The following is a 20,293-nucleotide window of genomic DNA, read 5'->3' as shown; positions in this document are numbered from 1 at the left end:
GCAAGAGGACAGACTTTTGTACCTAGTAAATACATGGACTTAGCACAAAGTATCAAAGACATTAAACTCTTTGTTAGAAAATTGAATTTAAGTGTACTTTTAGGGGACTCACCAACAATTAGTCAGTCACTTAGAGTAGTTAGCGAGTATAACCCTACTTTGCATCCAACTTTATCTATATTTGAACAAATTATGGAACTGGATTTAAGAAACATTAATGACAGGGCACATAATATAATTTATCAAAGAAACAAGAAAAGTAGAAATGTTAGTAAGGAAGAAAATGCGGCCTTATCTACTTTTAAAACACTTAACATCAGGGCCATTAAGCCAGACAAAGGAGGAGGACTTACTCTATTTGACAATTTTGACTATGTTAACAGAGTCGAAAAGTTATTGGCCAACGATACATATAAAGAAGTTTCTTTAAATGAACTTAATACTGCATATAGACGTATTAAGGGCTACTATAGTGACCTATTTATGGATGGTTACATAGACATAAACAGTTACTATTACATTACTACAAACTGGCCAAAGATCCCTATCATGTTTGCAACTCCCAAAATACACAAGAATATCATTGACCCCCCACTTAGACCACTAATAGATGGGAGGGACTCCATTACCTATGCTTCAGCCAAATTAGTTGATAGTATTTTGAAAAAATATTTATCCACTGAAGTTCAAATATGCAAAGACTCATGGTCTTTTTTGAAGAATTTAGATAACATTACATATAGAGAAGACTTGAACTTCGTGACCATAGACGTGATTGACCTATATACGTCAATCCCTCACTTGGAAGCAATAGAGTGGGTTAATTTATTCCTTATCAAAAAAGGAGCTGAAGCAAATGAAATATTTACAGTAACAACTTTATTGGACATCATCTTGACAAATAATTTTTTCACTTTCAACAATAAGTTGTATTTACAAAATTGTGGAGTTGCCATGGGTTCACCTGTGGGGGCCAGTTTAGCAAATACAGTTATGGCTTACTGGGAACAACAACATATTTTAAACAACACTGAATGGTTGCCCTTTATTAACTATTACACACGCTTCCTGGATGACATCTTCATTCTATTTGAAGGAAGTCAGGAAAAGCAAAAGAGTTGCTTAAATTTTAAACAATACTACTGACTTTTTAAGTTTACATCCAATTTTCAAAATTTATCTATAGATTATTTGGATGTGAATCTGACCAAAGACGTAGTTAACAACTTTTCTTTCCAAGATACACAGAAAGGAAACTTTTGCAACTCTTATTTGCATTTCAGTAGTCTTCACCCTATCTCTCAGAAAAAGCTATAGTAAGGGCAATTAATACGTGCTGCTGTATGACCACCCGTATTGCAGACTTTGAAACCGAATGTGAACTTCTAAGGAACTTCTTCACTGAGAGAGGGTATCCGTTTGACTTTTTAGAAGAGATAATCCAGGAAGTTACATACAAGAGAAGTTGTGGTTTTATTCTTCCAATACTTGACCAACAAGTTGATAACAGTACACTTTTAGACCATGTAGAAACTCAAGGGGACCAACCTGAAGTTACAGACCACCAAGTAGTAAGTAAGGAGTTTACTTACGACTTTAGATGTAGCTTTATAACCACCTATAATATAGATAGCGATATCATTAAGAAACTGTTATTTAAAAATTGGGCACTAATCCAACAAGACAGGAGTATTGCAAGTAAATTAGCCGAGTACCCTAGAATAGTTTATAGAAGGGGCTTCAACTTGAAAAACATACTGGAAAGCAACAACTTTAATAGCAATTTTTCTAGAATGAAAGGTATGAAAATTTGTGAAAATTGTAGCATGTGTAAACATATGAGTAGTGGGGAATATACCACTATTAACAACAGAAAATATGAAATTAGACACAAACTGAGCTGTCATTCTAAACTCATAGTGTATGTTGCACAATGTACACTATGTCCAGCTTTCTATATAGGAAAGACTGAAAGACAGCTCAAAGAAAGAGTCTATGAACATACACATGCTATACAACACAAAAAAGTTGAAAATGCCCTATTTAAACATATTTCAAGTAATACAGGTCATAACTTTAAATTCACGGGCCTGGACCAAATACAAACAAACTTGAGAGGTGGACCATACAACCTACTCTTAGAGGAGCGTGAATTAACTTGGCAGTGGCGAACAAATGCTTTTATTTATCCAGGCTTAAATGACCACTGCAATATTGCCTGTTTACTTAAATTAAGGAGTTTAAATAGATAAATTTTATTTCAACATATATTAATAATACTAAACTAAATTAAACTCATGTTAACATATTTACTTTTCAGCATCATGATAACATTTATGTAAATTTATACACTTTGGAGTGTTCATAACATATGTATTTACCATATATATGCTTGTATTGTTTGCTTGGTTTATTAATACCCGGACCTTGTATGAGATATGTATATTTATAACCATAATTATTTTAATTAGGTAACCTAAGATTATTTAATTATTTGGTAGAGTTTTTAACTTAATACTATACAGTGTAAACAACACGATGAAATGAATTTACCTTTACAATTTTTTATAAAAAATTACAAAATTAGAGGATTATAATATAAATTATAACATACACATTAATACATTTTAAAAGTATCATTGACTTAAACTTAATTAATAACATCTAGTCTTGAACTGTATATTCATGTATATGTTATATTTAATATTTACATATTTTTACATTTCATATATACTTTTTACTGTCTTATTTTTCTTATAGACATATTTGTGTAGATTTAATAGCAAATTTACAATACGGCTGCTCTGACTTGCTATTTTTGCTATTTCTGCTTTTGAATAAGAATTTTATTGTGTTGTTACTTTAATTGTTGAGTAGCAATTAATTGCAGTGACGTGAGAGTATATAAAAACAGTGATTTAATTAATTTGAATTGTCTGAAGAAGTTGCTCACACTCTGAGCGACGAAAAGCGCTTTACTTTTAATAAATTGTTGGTTTTTAGTCTCCTGTGACATCCTTGGACTTCCTTCTGTTGGATTTAGTTTGTTTATCGTACCCAGTTTGTCTTTGGTCTTCAGAACTGACAACATCACCAGCACTTGATTGCTCTGTATGTATGTATGTAAGTTATTTAGAACATTGTTTCTCTTAGAAATAGAAAATAGTAAGATTAGACTAGCTGTTTTCTAAATTTATGTCAGACTATCCTATAGTATTGCTTTAAAGTTCATGTGTCTGAACTCTTGACTAGCACTGTGTTGAAAGTTGAAGATTTGTCTTGTGTTTTTATTATTTATTATTAAATATTTTTAAACCTTTCAACTGTGGCTGTTTTGTGTATAGATAATCTAAGCTCTAGAGTACTTGCATATATTTAATGGTACTTTACTAAGCCACTCAAATAGCCTTAAAAGTTCTGGTTACACTTAATAATTGGATAACAGTATTATTGCACAGCGAATTTGGTCACCCTTTAGGAAGGGCCTTGTAGTAGTTGATAAGTAGGGGTTCTGGTGGTAGTGGATTACTACCTTATAGCCTTGGCAGAAGGGGGATACCTAGTGAACCTGTGCCAACCTTCCCCAGGAGTGTCTGTGTGTTTGTATATAAATCATATCTCAAAGTGTGTGTGTGTGTGTGTGTGCGTGTGTCAGCTACTTGGGCAGGGACACGAAGTACTGGTGGGACAGAGGGACTGCTGGGAGGACTTGGCTTGGAACCCTGGCTAAGGACTCCACTCTACAGATGTGCCAGTGGGGAGTCTTATTTGGAATCTGGAGAGAAAGGGAGAAACCAGCCCCAGACTGTGATCTCTGTGTGCTCTTAAGGGAAATTGTACTTTACTGTGTGTGTACTTGTTATCCTCCCAATATGCATGCCCATCACTGGTATTAGTGGTGAGTATAGAGGCTCCTTGATTATTGTGCCATTGCACGGGGCTCACAACATGCATTTGAGTTTCAGACTTCATTCTTCAGAAAATGTACACTACCATGCAGCCTGTTATTCTAGCAACTTTTTAAGTTTATAAAAGCAATATTTAAAATTTGTCCATATATTTGGGCCTTTGTTTACCTCATTATTTAAAGTTTTGTCCATATTTATATAAACAAGCAGGAGTTTCCAGATCTTATCCTCTGAGCAGGTTATCCATGGTAGACTTGGATATACAGCAGCAATTCAGTACAATCACTCTCATTACATATGTCTTATATTCCATCAGAGCAAAATATTTTGGCATACAAACTGAGCAGGACCAGGATAGGCTGTCACAAATGGAAATTGAATCAGGTGCTCTTCCAGAATTTGATCCAGCTGTGGGGAACCCCTCAAGTAGATCTGTTCACAACAAAACTGGAAAAATTCTGATCCAGGACTTCTTATCAACATGCTTGGAAAATGGATGAATTTTCATTTCCTTAGATGGCAGTGTTCCTGTATGCCTTTACACCCTTTCTACAGGGTCATTCTGAAGATTCAGAAGGACTCTCCAAAGATCATTGTGGGGACTCTCTCCTGGCCTAGTCAACAGTGGTCCTCCCTTTTTTGGAAATGGCCAAGGGCAATTACCACAAGATTCCTCATAGACTGAGGTACTGTCTCAAGGAATGGGTTGTTTGAAACATCCCAACTTGAAACATCTTCAACTAACTGTCTAGATGATAGAATACTAATGCCATTTAGGCACTTACTTTCTGAGGATGTGCATTATGTTTTAAACGAGGCAAATAAACTTTGCTGCTTGGAAACCATATATTAGTAAATGGAAAGTATATTCTAGTTGCTGCCATATTAAGAACCAAAACTCTTTCAATGCTAGCATTTCTCTGGTTCTATAATAGTTGTGAGAGTGATTATCCTTTGTATTTTTTTCTTCTCTGTCAATGTTCATTTGTTGGTCATGTTTAGCATGTCTTCCTTTGAATCCCATTCTTTCAATATCCTTCCATTTCAAGGTGTTTTTGAAAAAAGTTTTGTATACCTGTTGACCTAGAAGACAGGTTGTTCCCCCTATGGATCTAAAGAGCTAAACTATGACCAACCCACAGGTCCAAAAACAATTGCTGAGCAAATTTAATAAATGTATCAAAAATACAAAATGGTTAAAAAAAGATCCAAAGTAAAAACAAATATGTAAAATATGGTTAAGTGCTTTCATCCCATTAATGTCTAGGAATTCATCAGAACCAAGCAAACTGATAAAAATCCCACTTGGTAGCTTCCCCACCCATCCTGAAGTGCAATCAAATTCTTAAACCCACAGTGCTCCAACGTATAAAAACTAACATATAATACTATTGAGATCTATGTACATACATCATTCAACAATTCATATTACAATCACAAATAAACATAAACTACCACTTGTTCTTACTATAATTTAATCCTCCTTTGTTTTAGTTTGCACATAACAGAAACAGAGTAATTGAGTCCTGGGGAGTTGGATGCATCCATTCTTAATTGCCAAATCATTTCCTGATGTAAAAGAGTATTTTTCCAATCACCTTCTTACACAACACAATTAATTTTTTTCTAAAACTAAAGATTTGAACACCAGGGAGATCCATTTTTTGGATGTAAAAGTTTATGAGAGTACACCTTGAGATGGCTATATCTAGAAAGCCGACATTTATTAACTTTTTTTACACTTAAATAGTTGTCATCCAATGCATCAAAAAAGGGGTTAATTAAAAGCCAGTGCATTAGGATTTCAAGAGTAATGTCTCAAGATGATTTTTGTCTGGAAGAGTTAGGTAAACTAAAGGTGATGCTCTAAGAGAGGGGTATCCTAAGAACCTTATTGATGAGAACATTGAACAAGTACTGAAATAGAGAAAAAGTAGATACAACCCCATTATTACTAATTGACTAAAGTATATAAAGAATAAGGGAATGATAGCCAGTGATGAAGACAAGATGGACAAATGGAAAAAGATATATAACAGTATGGTGGTCCATTACACACTGTACACTCCAGACATTGAGAAAAGTATTTACAAAAACTGGTATATGTTAGAAAGTATAGAACAATGTTCCTCAAGTTTATTGGACCCCCCCCCCAGTTTTATTCTTAAGAAGAAGAGAAATATAAAAAATAATTTAAAAGGATCCCATCAAGAGGTACAGTATTCAACTTACAAAACTTCAAACTGTGGATGTTTGAAACAATGTCCTTTTATAGATAATGAGGGGAAGAGGGGGAATCTTGGACACCATCATAAAATGGAGAAAACCAGGTAGGTATAATTGTAAAACTACAGGGATATTGTCTTTAGCCAGATACAGTTCTTACACCACTTTTTTAGTGGGGAAAACTGAGAACACCTTAAACAAGAGAATGTATCAACATAATTATAGCATACAAAAAAGGATAACAAAAATGCACTTGCTAAACATTCTTTAAAATGCATAAAATTTAAAATGTTCAAACTCCAAAGGTGGCTGCACATTGACTAACAACTTAATTCTGGCTCTCCCAGTGTGAAATGAGAAATTTTGCAGAAGAAGCTAGTGGACCTGGATTTCTGAGTAGATTTCAGTAACTAGCTAGTAAGTGCAATGCCTGGATGCCAGGAAAAAAGAAATACAGAGGACCTGTTGGAAAACCAGCCATAAAAGATGATGAAAAACGCGGAGTGGGAAAAGTAGCTGTTCAGCAAAAAGAAGTGTAAGCTCCAAACATGACTTCCAGTAACCTTGAGGAAAGTATAAAGCAACTGCATACAGACCTGACTAAAATAAATGAAACACTGATGGAGTATATCAACTGAAACAATAAAAGGCTGGAAAAAATGGAAGAAGCTTTAAACAGATACTCAGATGAGATGATAAAACTGCAAAAACCAGAGGGCGAAATGAAGAAAAGGTTGGCTGAATATGAGACTGCACAAGAAGAGATCGTTCAAAAAATAATAGAATTAGACGACATAGCACTTAGAGAAAACATAAAATTTTCTGTTGTACCTCAGAAGCTGGAAGGAACAGACTGTATTAATTTCATGAAACCACAAATAAGCAACTGGGCTGGTTTTCCACAAAAGGAATTGTTAATTGAAAGGCCACATTGTGTGTACACTCTAAACCTGGCTATGAGAAAACAACCTAGACCTTTAATAGTAAAAATGCAGTCTTACCAGCAGAATGAGTTGATTCTGACAAAATTGTTGCAGAAGGACAAATACTAAAAGTGGGAGACAGCAGTGTGTTTGTGGAGAATGACTTTTCATTGTACGCCAGGCAGAAGGGGAATACATTTATTCCATCATATAGCTATCTTCAAAATATTTTCCCTGGAGGAACAAAAACATGTTTTCATGAAGTACATGCTAAGAAAGAAATACAATAGTTTGTCCAACAAAAAGTGAGCTGTGAAATAGAAGGAGATTCTGCTTCTTCTTCTTCTGATAATAAAGACCACAGAGAGACTGTACCAGTGAAACCTTTCCTAGTGTTTCAACAGAAATGCTTGAGAGAGGGAGAAAAACACAGGAGTTGACTAGAAAAATCTAGAGTGCACTGGAGATGAAGCAGACTGGGTTTAGAAGTTGGAGATGAACAGGAATAGAACAAGAAAATCTGGAAATATTGGACCTTCTTGGACTTTGTTAAACTTGTAGGGGACTCTAAACCATATGCCTTATTTCATGTTATTAATGTTTGGAAAACATTCAGGGGAATGGAAGAGGAGTAAGAGAGTTAACTGTAAGTAAAACAAATGTTTTTCTTAAAGTGGTGTATGATTTTCTCTGCATGTTATAAAGTATTTTTATCAGTTACTTTCAAGTGCAATGGGGATACAAATGTAAATAGGTGCTTCTGTTTATTCTCTTTGTTTCTTTCTCCCATCTTTTCTGTTTTTCCTTGTTCAGTTTTAAGAAATGTAGGCACTGCAATGTAAAAAAAAAAGAATCTGGTTAAAAGAGCATGACAAAATAAAAATTAGTGTGTTTTTTCTCATTCTTGCTAAGGGGCTTAAGACCATTAGCTTTATATAGTAACACATTTTAACAGAAAACAAATAAATTAAAAATAATATTGAATATTATAACATCATTTTTCTAGTAAACAGTCCTGTAGCTGGTTCTCATGTCACTAGCAGACAATCTGGTAAAGAGAAACAGCTTGGAGAAAATATTTAATGAAAGCCTTCAAGTGTTTTCCCAGCTGGGAGGCCTATAAATATAAAGTAAAACCAGACAGCACTTAATCGAATTACAGGCTCTACCATGCATCTTAGCATGGATAATCTTTCTTCCTGTTTAACTCGAGTCTGTATGTGTGGCTTTCAGTTTGGAACTTTTCTTCCTATTAAGGGGGTAAAACTTCAATATTTGAAGATGTACATAGTTTTGTGTGTTATTACAAAGTTAGTAGGTTTTAGGGGGGTATTTGGTGCATGTGTATTTTTATTTGAGGGTTTTCAATACAGCAAAACATTTTGCAAGATGTGACAGACTCAACTGGAGATGACAAAAGCAGTTGTATAAAAGATTAGCTTGCCAAACAGTGCATGCATGTAACACAAAAGCTGGACCTAGACATTTAACAAAAAAAGCTGTTATACATAAAAGGTGGGAATAATAATCCCTCAAGAATATGATTCTTTCTATAATGTCTTTAAACATCAATGGTCTCACAGATAAATACAAAATAGAAAGAGTATTGAACTATATTAAAAATGTAGAGTGTAAATAGTTATGCTATGGGAGACACTTGGAAAGAATTGAACATGTGAATTTGATAAAGATAGGTTTTCAGGATGGCTATTCAGTGGAATACCTGGGGCAAAGGAAAAGAGGAGTACTTATATTAACTGCAAGAGGAGCTCCAATAGTAATAGAAGAAAAAAAGACAATAATGGTAGATTTGTAGTACTAATGGGCTACTGGCTAGGGAGGAGGATTACACTGGTATGTGTTTATATTCCACCAAAAACTACTATAATGAAGCTAAAAAAATTCTGGGAAAAATAATCAGCTTTCAGCAAGAAATATTACTTATAGGTGGGGACTGAAATTTGATTTGCAACAGTGAAGATGTGTCTGGGGGGCCCAGAAATGGAAATATAACAAAGGAAGGTAGATTGTTAAAGTAATTTATGAAAATATTTGGCATGGAAGATGTGAATTCAGTACTAGAAATTTGGAGTGAATTTACATATTATTCCCGAAGACACAAACTGGGCTAGGCTTGACAGAATTTACATTTCACAGAAAGACGTGCATTTAATTGAAGGTCTTGATATGCCCCCAATAACTATTTCAGATCATGCGCCAATAATAACTAAAATAAAAACACAGGGTAATGAAATAAAAATGAGACACTGGTGCTTTCCCACCTATCTGTAGAGAGGAATTTAAGGAATTGGTAGTGGAAATTATTCAGGAGCTATTAGAGAAGATAGAAACTTCTTCTGAAAATATAGCTAGGGAGTGGGATAAAATTAAAGTGGAATTTAAAAATAGGATGGAAATTAAAGAAAGGGAGATATGGTTAAGAAGTAACAAGAATTATTTAGAGGGACTGATACATATTAAAGTATTGCAAAATAGGGGGAATCTCATAGAACAAGGAAAAAAAGCAACTACAGAATGCTAAACAGAAAATCAGGGATTACCTCGATAATATGCATGAGTTTAGAAAGATTGCTGTTAAGCAATTTTTGATAACTCTAGAGCATAAAAAACATTTAGCGCAATGACCCCGGCAACAAAAAGTAGAAAGGGCTGTCATCAAGCTTAGAGAGTCTATAACAAGAAGATAACAAGGGATCCTGTAGAAGTATTAGAAATACTTCAGAAGTTCTGTGAAAGTCTGTATAAAGCAGAGAAATATGGAAATCAAGAAAAGATACAAATTGAAATGTTTATAGAATAATTAAATATGCCAAGGTTAGAGGTAAATGAGGCTCAATTACTAACAGTTAGGATAGGAGGATGGAGATAAAAATGGTGATGTATAACCAATCTACATGAAAGTCCCCAGGAATAGATGGTATTCCTGTAGAAGTTTGGAAGCTAGGAGGGAAACAATGATAAAGATCTGGAAAGTTTTGTTTAACAGTATTTTAAGAGGAGAAGTACCAACATCCTGGAAGAAAGTGGTAATAGCTGTAATACCTTGAGAGAGTAAAGATCCATCAGATCCAGCTTCATACAGGTCCATTTCATCATGATTATAAAGTGTTTATGTCTATAATGGCTAAACGAATAGCAAAAGTGATGCCAAAATTCATAGATGTTGATCAATGTGGTTTTGTGGAGGGGAGGCAAACATCTGACAACATAAACAGAACAGTGATGATCCAGAGGGAAGCAGAATGTAAGAAAATATCACTGTTGCTGATGGGTCATGATGTAGAGAAAGCATTTGACAGAGTAAGCTGGGATTTTATAAGCAGAGCAATGCAAGCATTTGCATTCCCTGATAAAATTATAGGGTTGATTAGGAGGCTATATGAACGATTGGAGGTGAAAATTAATGTGGGTGGTTTCCTCTCTGATAATCTCTGCTTGAGCAGAAGAACCAGGCAGGGATGTCCTCTCTCCCCTTTATTATTTGCATTATATTTAGAATCATTGGCAAACAAAATAAGGGACTCAGAAATGCAAGGGTATAATTGGTATGGTAGTCAAGAAAAGTTGTCTCTATTTGCAGATGACATTATTTTATACCTGACAAAACCAGAAAGGAATATTAAAGTGCTGTGGAACATATTGAGACAGTTTCAAACCTTTTCAGGATACAAAATTAATGAAGCTAGAACAAAGGCAATAGAGGTTAATTATGTACCCACATACAAATTGGTTCACCAATATCCATATTTATGGGGACATGATAAAATGAAGTATTTAGGAGTATTGATTAAAAATGATACTGGTGTGGCAGGTAAGGGTATGCTGGAAGAGACTAAACAAAAGATAATACAAAAACTGAAGATGGAATTTCTGTTATACTGATATTGATAGTAAGATACAAGCAGTTAAAATGTGTTTAGTCCCTTTAGCCGTACACAATGGTCAGGCATATTTTTGTCAACTAGAGGGGGAGTTGTGCATAGCAATTAATAAAGAACTGAAGGATTGTATCTGGGAGGGAAGATGGCAAGAGTCAAGTGGAATAAGCTTATTCTACCAATAGAACAGGGTGGATTAAGATTACCTGAGTTGAAGGGGTATTTCAGAGCAACAGATTTAAAGCTCCTATACATTGCACAAGCAGAAAACTATAATTCAAAGTGGAAAGCTCATGTAACAGGGAGAGACTGGGATTATGGATGCAGACTTTTAAAGAGAACAATAATAATCATACAAAATATTATATTCATAAAGTAGCAGTAGGTGTTCTAAGAACTAAGCTAACATGGGAATGGAGAAAGGAAATTCTGCCAATAGGGATGGCTACAACTAGGGATACAGACAATAGGCAAGAAAGGGAGAAATATATTGGAGAAAACTGGCAAAGGAGCCAAGGTATTGGGAGCAAATAACTAGACAGGGAAAGGTAATAGAATGGGAAGATGCCAAAAACTTATTTGGACTGCAGGCTAAAGATTGCCTTCCATATCAAGGATTGACATCAGAGTATATGCAACGAGAAAGAAATAGGGGGTCCTAAATGAAAGACCAGTACTGCTAGAGCTTTTAGTAGAATCTAGAACAGAAGTTATTGTTAAGAAATGAATAATTCATAGGTTATATAAATATTCCATCAGGGGGATATATTTCCATAAGAACAAGATATCTGATTAAGGTGAGAGACAAAAAATATAATAAAGGGAAGAGAGGTCGAACTACAACTTTGAAAACTGAAACAAACAGGCTAGACAAACAGATTAAGCATAGTGTGAGACAAGATCAAGAAAAATTTGAAGAAAATTCATATAAAGATATTGAGCATAAGAGGAAACCTTTTTATAGATACAAAAGATGTGGAAGGAGTAAAGACACACAAATTGAGAAACTGTGTGCAGATTCTAAAACTTATTCTCAGACACAACAGATTATAGATATATTTACAAAATCTTATGTAAAACAATTTGGCTCCACAGAAGGGGTAATAAGTTGTCTTTGTGACATCGGTAACCCCAGATACTGGAATCAAATTAATTATATTGTAAAAGAACTGTGCAAACTGGATCCAAACAAAGCACAGGGAGGAGATGGAATTAATAACAATGACCTGAGAGTACTTCAGCAAGAACTTGCGGTACCATTATATCTGTTATTCACTAGGTCATATAAATAGGGTTCCTATTACAAGACCGAAGTCACATTCTTTCGAAAGCATCTTGGTCGAACTGAAAAGGCAAAATATTGAAGCAGCTTTTAAGCAAATTCTTTCCCTGGGAAAGTATTTGCTTGGCCACTTCAGTACTTTTCGGCACTGTAGTGCAATCTTGGAGTTGGTATATTTAAGTAGGGGGGTGTGGGGGGCACAGCCCACATTAGTGGGGCAAAGTCCCCCACTTATTGTAATGTTTAAAGTGTTTTATTTTCTTTTTTTTTTTGTTGGAAAAAATCGCTACTCTGACAGTTCGACATTGTAAGGTTTTGCTTACATAGGGTCGATTAATCACTGTTCGCTTTTTTAAGCATTTGGTGATGTAATATAGACCCTATAAATATGGGGAGATTCCTCAGGATTGGAGACATGTGCTTATTAAATCTGTCTTCAAGGAAAAGGGGAGTAGAACAAACCCAGCAACATATAGACCCTTAAGTCTACTTTCATGTTGTAGAAAAATAATGGAGAAGGTAATACGGGATAAGTTATTTGTCAGAACTGGATAGGTTGGAACTTGAAACCATATAGCAGCATACATATGTTGAAAACAGATCTATTACCACCTGTAACATGATGTTCTATAACAATATAATAGCAGCTATGAATGAAAATTTGTGCTGTGATGTAATTTATATAGATTTAACTTCAGTATCTGACAGGGTCATACACAAAACACTGATCAATAAATTAGTGCAACTAGGTATTGATGTACTCTTGATAAGATGGATAGCTGCACGGCTTACAAATAGGACATGGCAAGTATTATACAGCAACTGGGCAGATTAAATCCTTCTTTACAGTCAGGGTGTCCACAGGGCTCTGCCCTAGGCCTTTACTTGTTTAGATTATATCTTTCAGACCTAACTTTTTCATCTGAAGTGTTCTACTGTCTATATGCAGATGACCTGAAATTGGGTAAATTGATTACATGTGTTACAGAAGGCATGTTTGCAAAATAACTTGACTAAATTGACCATTTGGGCACAGGAGAATAATATGCTGATAAATACATAAATAACTAAGCATATGAGATTTGGGAGACATAGCGTGAAAGGTGAATATTTAATACAGTACATAGCAATTGAAACTGTAGACTCATTTAAGGACCTCAGTATATGGGTAGATTTAGCTATGAGTTTTTCTAATCATATCAACCAACTGGTTAATGATAGTTATAGAACTATAGGTTGTATAAAAAGATTTATAAAGTCTAGGAAATCAAAAATGATGAAGTCATTGTTTGTTAGTTACATTAGACCCAAACTTGAGTATAGAATAACAATATTGAAGCCCTATAGGAAAACAAGCATGAGTAAACTGGAAAGAGTACAGCGGAAATATACTAAGGGCATCCATGGATGTGAAAATCTAAGTTAATATGAAAGACTAAAACATCTGAATTTGTACAATGTCTCTTACAGATACCTAAGAGGAGATCTTATTCAGGTATATAGGGCATTTAGAGACAACTACCTCTGGTAATGTTTGAGGTCATCAAAAAGTACTAGAGAGTCATCAAACAACCTATGTAGAAGATTCTATAGGAATGAGAAGTGTACTAATTGGTTTTCTGACAGAGTAGCTGATGCATGGAACAGACTACCAAATTACATTAAAGCAAGTACTAGTTTAGATATTTTTAAGAACAGCCTGGACACTTATTATGGGAACAAGTGTTATGTTATATTGGCACGCTAGAAGGGCTTTTAATGCCCATGCTTGAAATATTTGTATGTATGATTTGGCATTAAGAATGGATGCTTCCAACCCCCCGGGACTCAATGACTCTGTTTCTATTATGAGTGAACTAAAACAAAGGAGGATTAAATTACAGGAAGAACAACTGGTGGCTTATCTTTATTTGTGATTGTAATATGAATTGCTGAATGATGTATGTACATAGATTTCAGTAGTATTATATATTAGTTTTTAGATGTTAGAGCATTATGGCTTTAAGAATTTAATTGTATGTCAGGATGGGTGGGGAAGGTACCATATTTAAACTGGGATTTTTATCAGTTTGCTTGGTTCTGATGAAGTCCTACATGTTAACTGGGATGAAAGCACCTAACCAGGTTTTATGTATTTGTTTTTAATTTGGATCTTTTTTAACCATTGTATATTTTTGAAACATTTAATAAATTTGCTCAGCAACTGTTTTTGGACCTCTGGGTTTGTCGTAGTTTGGTTCTTTTGTTCAATTTTTCACTCAACTTACTCCATGCCTTTCCAGAATTAGAATTATTTGATGAATTTGTTATCTGGTGGACACAGTTATGTCTTTGCACAGTTACAAAGATGTATTACTGAATGATACTCAGAGCTCAGCTGTATCATCTTTATTTGGGAATTTAATCCTACTTATACAGCAGTTATCTCAGATGATACCTTCCAGCTCTGGAATGAATTCATATTAATTTGCAGACAGAGAAATTAACCAGGGGTTATTGGCTGGTAATCTGAGTGGTAACTATCAGCAGTCTAGTCATTATAACAAATATGTGAATTCATTAAACCACGAGGGCATTAACAATAAGAGAAACTGGACAAAACCTGTTTTTTTTTTTTTGAGGAAATGGCTTGAGAACTTTTACTATGATTCCCCAGTGACTACGGACAATAGCCGCTCATTTGGGACAACTTGCCATTGAACAACAGATAAAAGTTTTGGACCAGAAAGTGTTCATATACAAATCCCTCCAGATGGACAACTACTTTCTTTGCGAAACTGTTCAACGACGACATGTACCTAATGATTTATGCCTATGGAAGTTTCCCCATGGTGTAGAGGACAATGCACCATTCTATATGGAATTAATGGGACTTTTTGACAAAACTGGCTTAGAATTTACTAGACTTTTGATAAGGGAGAACAAAAGGCAAATGAAGGCTCTAAGACAAGATATTTCTTCCCTGTTTACTTCTGTTGCAGGTGATTTACTTTTTCCTTAACACAGAGATCAGTCTACTGGGTGTTTACGAGGATTGAAATGAAGATGGTTTTCAGTAAGAACATTAGAGATAAAAAATTGAACAGGGACAATGCAGACTGCACCTATAATAGTGTGTAGCCTATGATTCCGAGTTCTAAGCATGGCTAGCTGATGAACCAGTGGAAACTACTCATGACTATGTTTATGATGAAGAGTCTGCCATTGAAGCCACTTTGAAACAACTGGAGTTCAGGTGTTCAAAATGAATAGTGAACAAGCACAAGATGAATTCAATGAATACAACCCCCACGACAAAGGGAGAAAATGAAACAAAATGGAGGAAGGAACAGATAATCTTGGATGCAACAACCGGTATTTTAAATAATATCAGGAGAGAGATTCAAACGGCTGTTTAGCATGAAGGTACTGTTTCTCTTATGTCCTATTTTAATCAATATTTTTAATTATATTGAATTAAATATTGGCCCTGAGCATGACAGCCGATTTGTTAAAGGCGTTTTCCTCATACCAGTGGGTAAGGCCAATATTATAGACATGCTAATTGATTTTAAGATATTTATTAGGATTAAATCTAAGTTTATTGTTTGATAATGACTCGAACACAAATATGGATGATGGTATGTTCAAACAGAAGAGTATGTTCAGTCCTCCAGTTCATCCTGTTTTGAATATGCAGTTCTTCTTCTTTTGAATATCATTGAAAGGACTTGTGAGAGGGGAAGTCAGGGTGTTCTTAAATAACTGAAGAAGAATAGCTTTTATAGCCTGTCTCCATGAGATAAAGTAATTTTAGATGAATTTGCATCTAATAAGAGTATTAGACTCATGAAACCGGACAAAGGTGGAGGCATGGTTTGATGGACATGTTTGACTATACAAATAGGACATTTTTTTATATTGAATGACTGTAGTAGTTACCAAATTGTGTCCCTGAATGAAATTACAACTGCATGTAATGTCTTCAGTTTGCATTTGGAGAAATTATTATTATATGAAGTTATTTCTTTTGGGCTTTTGCAGTTTTTGTAGATTGAGAACCCTATTCCCAAAATTTTTGGTACACTCAAAATACATTCTAATTTACACAATCCCCCTCTATGCCTCATTGTTCTCTGCAGGAGACTTCATTACGGAACCCCTCACATAATATATAGATTGAAAACTTAAAACATCTTCACTGGGTGTCAGTATATCTTGAAGGATTCATGGGAATTTGTTGACAAATTAACAAATATGGTCATTATGGATGAATGTTTCCTTATCACCATGGATATCAGAAATGTGTTTTCCGTTATCTTGCATGAGTTTGGGTTAAGGTGGTTTGATGAAATATTAGTGCAATATAATGAACTTTCAGTCACTGAAATAAAACTTATCAATGAATTCATGGAGATCATTCTAAAGCATAATTTTATTTTTTTCGAAGGTGAGTACTACAACTACATCTGCTTAGCAGAGGACATACACACAAATCCTAGACCAAATACTTCCTCTAGTCCCAATCTCCCTGTTACAAGCAATAAAACCAACCATAAATACCTCAAATTCTTCACCATCAATGCTCAGTCTAAGAAATAAAGTAGCCCACTTTCATGCTTGGCTAAACTACAACCTACCCAACATTGTAGCCATCTCAGAAACCTGGCTAAAGCCTCATATTTGTGACTCTGAAATCCTCCCTCCTGGATTCCAATCCCTCAGACATGATCACTTAAATAGAAAAGGGGGTGGGGTAGCCTTAATCTACTCTAACCTGCTATCCATCACTCTCTACCCCAATCCTATCCCTCCATTCAACAATGCAGAACTAGTAATAGGCCTAGTAAAAATAAATAACCACAAAAGTATTTGTATCATTGCCCTCTACATCCCCCCTGGTAATAACACCACTTCTCTTGAAGAAATTATCCTCTAGACCTCTACCAATATTAAGCTAGAAGCCTTCATACTTGGAGATGTAAATATCGATTGGAATAAAATCAACAACTCTAATCCCACCATATCCATCAATCTATTTAATTATACCCAACTAACTCCATTACCAGACCCAACAAAACAAACCCCCCCAGGTACCACACTAGACTGGATCCTAGTATCCCATCCTAATAAAGTATTAAACTCTGGCATTATACCTGACCCTATAGAAGACCACTTGCCAGCTCTCATACACCAAGCTACCCACTCCTCTCCTCACCTACACCAATATATTCACACATGCAACCTCGCAAACTTTAACTCCAGTACTTTCTCTGACTCCCTAAAACAAACTGGAACCCCCTAAAAACTCTTCCACTAGACAATGCCATAGAAATTTTTAACTCAACCTTCTTAAACATCCTCAACTCCCTAGCTCCACCAAGAACAAAAAGAGTAAAAACTAACTAACTAACCAAAGATACCAAAAAATGTATGCTACAAAGAGATAAATCCTGGAAAACATACCATCAAAACAAGCAGCCAGAAACTTTTCTTAAATATAAACAACTCCGCAACCTCACTAAAAAACAAATCATCAGAGACAAAAAGTCCTACTATATCAAACTCCAGTCTAACCAATCAAAAAACCCCAAACATTTCTGGAATTCCATTAATTCTCTTCTCATCCCAGGTACCAAAAACAACCCCTGCCCTGACATCAGCAAATCTGATCCTGAAATAGCCTCTCTATTCAACTCCTTCTTCACCAACTCCATAGTAGAACTGACCAAGATCTTCCCTAACAATAACCCTTCCCCTCAACCTATACAATCGTACTCATCCCCTACACCACCCTCTGCTCCCAATCCTCCTCTAATATTTGAACTTAAACCCACCTTAACCTCCCACATAAAAAAATTACTCTCTAAATTAAAACCATGCTCCAATGCCCCTGACATCATCCCATCTTCCTTCCTAAAAATAGCCACAGATGGTATTGCTCTCCCCATTAGCATCTTGATCAATAGATTAATGCAGGAATCTTATGTTCCCAAATTATGGCACGCTGCCTTTATTCTACCTCTCCACAAAGGAAGCAAAAACAATAGCATTTCTAACTACCGCCCCATAGCTATCCTCTCTCCAAACTCAAAACTTCTGGAAAAATGCATCCACCTTTTTATGCCATTCCTAGCCAATCACCAACTAACCACTCCGACCCAACATGGCTTCTGACCTGGCTATAGTACTATCACTGCCCTTCTCTCCTTCTTAGACACAATAAATCTTGCCTGTGACTCTGGAAAAATAGTATCTACTGTTCTACCAGATCTGTCCAAGGCATTCGATACCATCTCCCACACCCATCTCTTGAACCAGCTTTATAACCTTAATCTCTCCCATGATACCTTATCCTGGTTCTCAAGCTACCTCTCTGACAGGTCTCAAGCTGTAAAATGGGGGAAAGCACCTCAACCTTCCTTCCTACCCCTACTGGGGTACCCCAGGGATCCATACTCGGTCCAATGCTATTCAACATCTTTATTAATGATTTCCACAAAGCCATACCCAACACCAAAATTGTACAATATGCAGATGATTCAACTTTAGTCTGCTGTGTCTCTAACCTCTCAGAGCTTCAATCAGTGACCGAAACTGCTTTCTCCACCACTGAAAACTGGATGCTAAATGCCAAAAAAATCCAAAATACTATTATTCTCTCCCTCAAAAGCTTCCCCTCTTGATAAAAACTCGTTCCAAATTATTAGCCAAAACAACTCTACTATAGAGGTTGTTCTCTTTGCTAAACTACTTGGGGTTACTATTGATGAACACCTAAAATTCGACACTCACATCCAACAAAACATTAAGAAAACCCATATAAAACTTGGTATGCTATACAGAAACATTCACTTTCTCTCTCCTTCCACCAGACAAACTGTTGCCACTACCTGTCTACTCCCCTCACTAATTTATGGCGCTCCTCTACTAACAAACGTATCTGCCTCTCTCTCTCCTCCATATTGAAGTCTGTTATAATAAGATTTCTAAATTTGCAACCAAAGCCAAATTCTCCTCCCATCATTGTACTGCCCTTCATTTGTTAAATTGGCTTGAACTCTTGAACCATCTAGACTATCTCCAAATTACTACAGCCCACAGATGAGTTTTTCAACCTGCTAAGTGCCCAGCATTAACCAACATCCTTCAACCTTACACCCCTCAGAGAACTCTAAGATCTACTCACCAAACCCTAATCACTGTCCGCAAACCCAATCGTCCTGCTGGTCAGCTTCTTCTATCCTTTTCCTTAGCTAAAAAATGGAATTCTCTTCCTTCCTCTCTAAGGACTTGTGAAAACTATGAAAACTTTAAAACTCTGCTACATTCCTACCTTTCCTCTAACAATAAATGAAACTGCACTCTCCCCACCTATCCTAATAATCAATGCACCCCTTAAACTCCTGACTAACTCTGAGTACAAGCTAACCTAACATAAATGTACATATTGTAAATAACATAATTGTACATATTATAAATAACCCATCCCACCATTTTTTTCTTTTTTTTTCCTCTCTTTTCCTTCTAAGTCTTTATTCTTCCTCTCAATTAAGTTACCACTGCCATCCTAAATATTTAGGTACTATGTAACCAAAGAATTTATTCCTGTTCTCTAGCATGGAATGAAATTGTAATTGTGTCATCTTTACTATGATTATATATGTAACTAAACTATGTAATGCGGAGCTTTTCTCCCCGGGCCTCCACTGAAAATGGGTTCCCTGAGCCCAGTGGACCTCCCCGGCCATCAAACTGGAGATAAATAAATAAATACATACATACAAGTGGTTGCCATGGAGGCCATGTGTCCCCATCTTTGCCAGTGTAGTACTGAAATGGTGGGAGGACACAATAGTGTTTAAAATGAACAAATTCTGTCACAAATATTACATATACTTGGATGATATATATATTTTTTGTTATGGACAGGAGATATGTTAGAATACTGATTTTTTTTTTTTATGAACTGGAAACTAGTAGTACATTTATGAGGTTTACTACTCATGTTGACAATTGGGAGATCCATGTATATATATATATATATATATATATATATATATATATATATATATA

Source organism: Protopterus annectens, chromosome 3.part1, assembly GCF_019279795.1.
Source record: "Protopterus annectens isolate FY-2018-M chromosome 3.part1, PAN1.0, whole genome shotgun sequence".
Taxonomy (NCBI): Eukaryota; Metazoa; Chordata; order Ceratodontiformes; family Protopteridae; genus Protopterus; species Protopterus annectens.
This window is presented reverse-complemented; position numbering follows the sequence as displayed.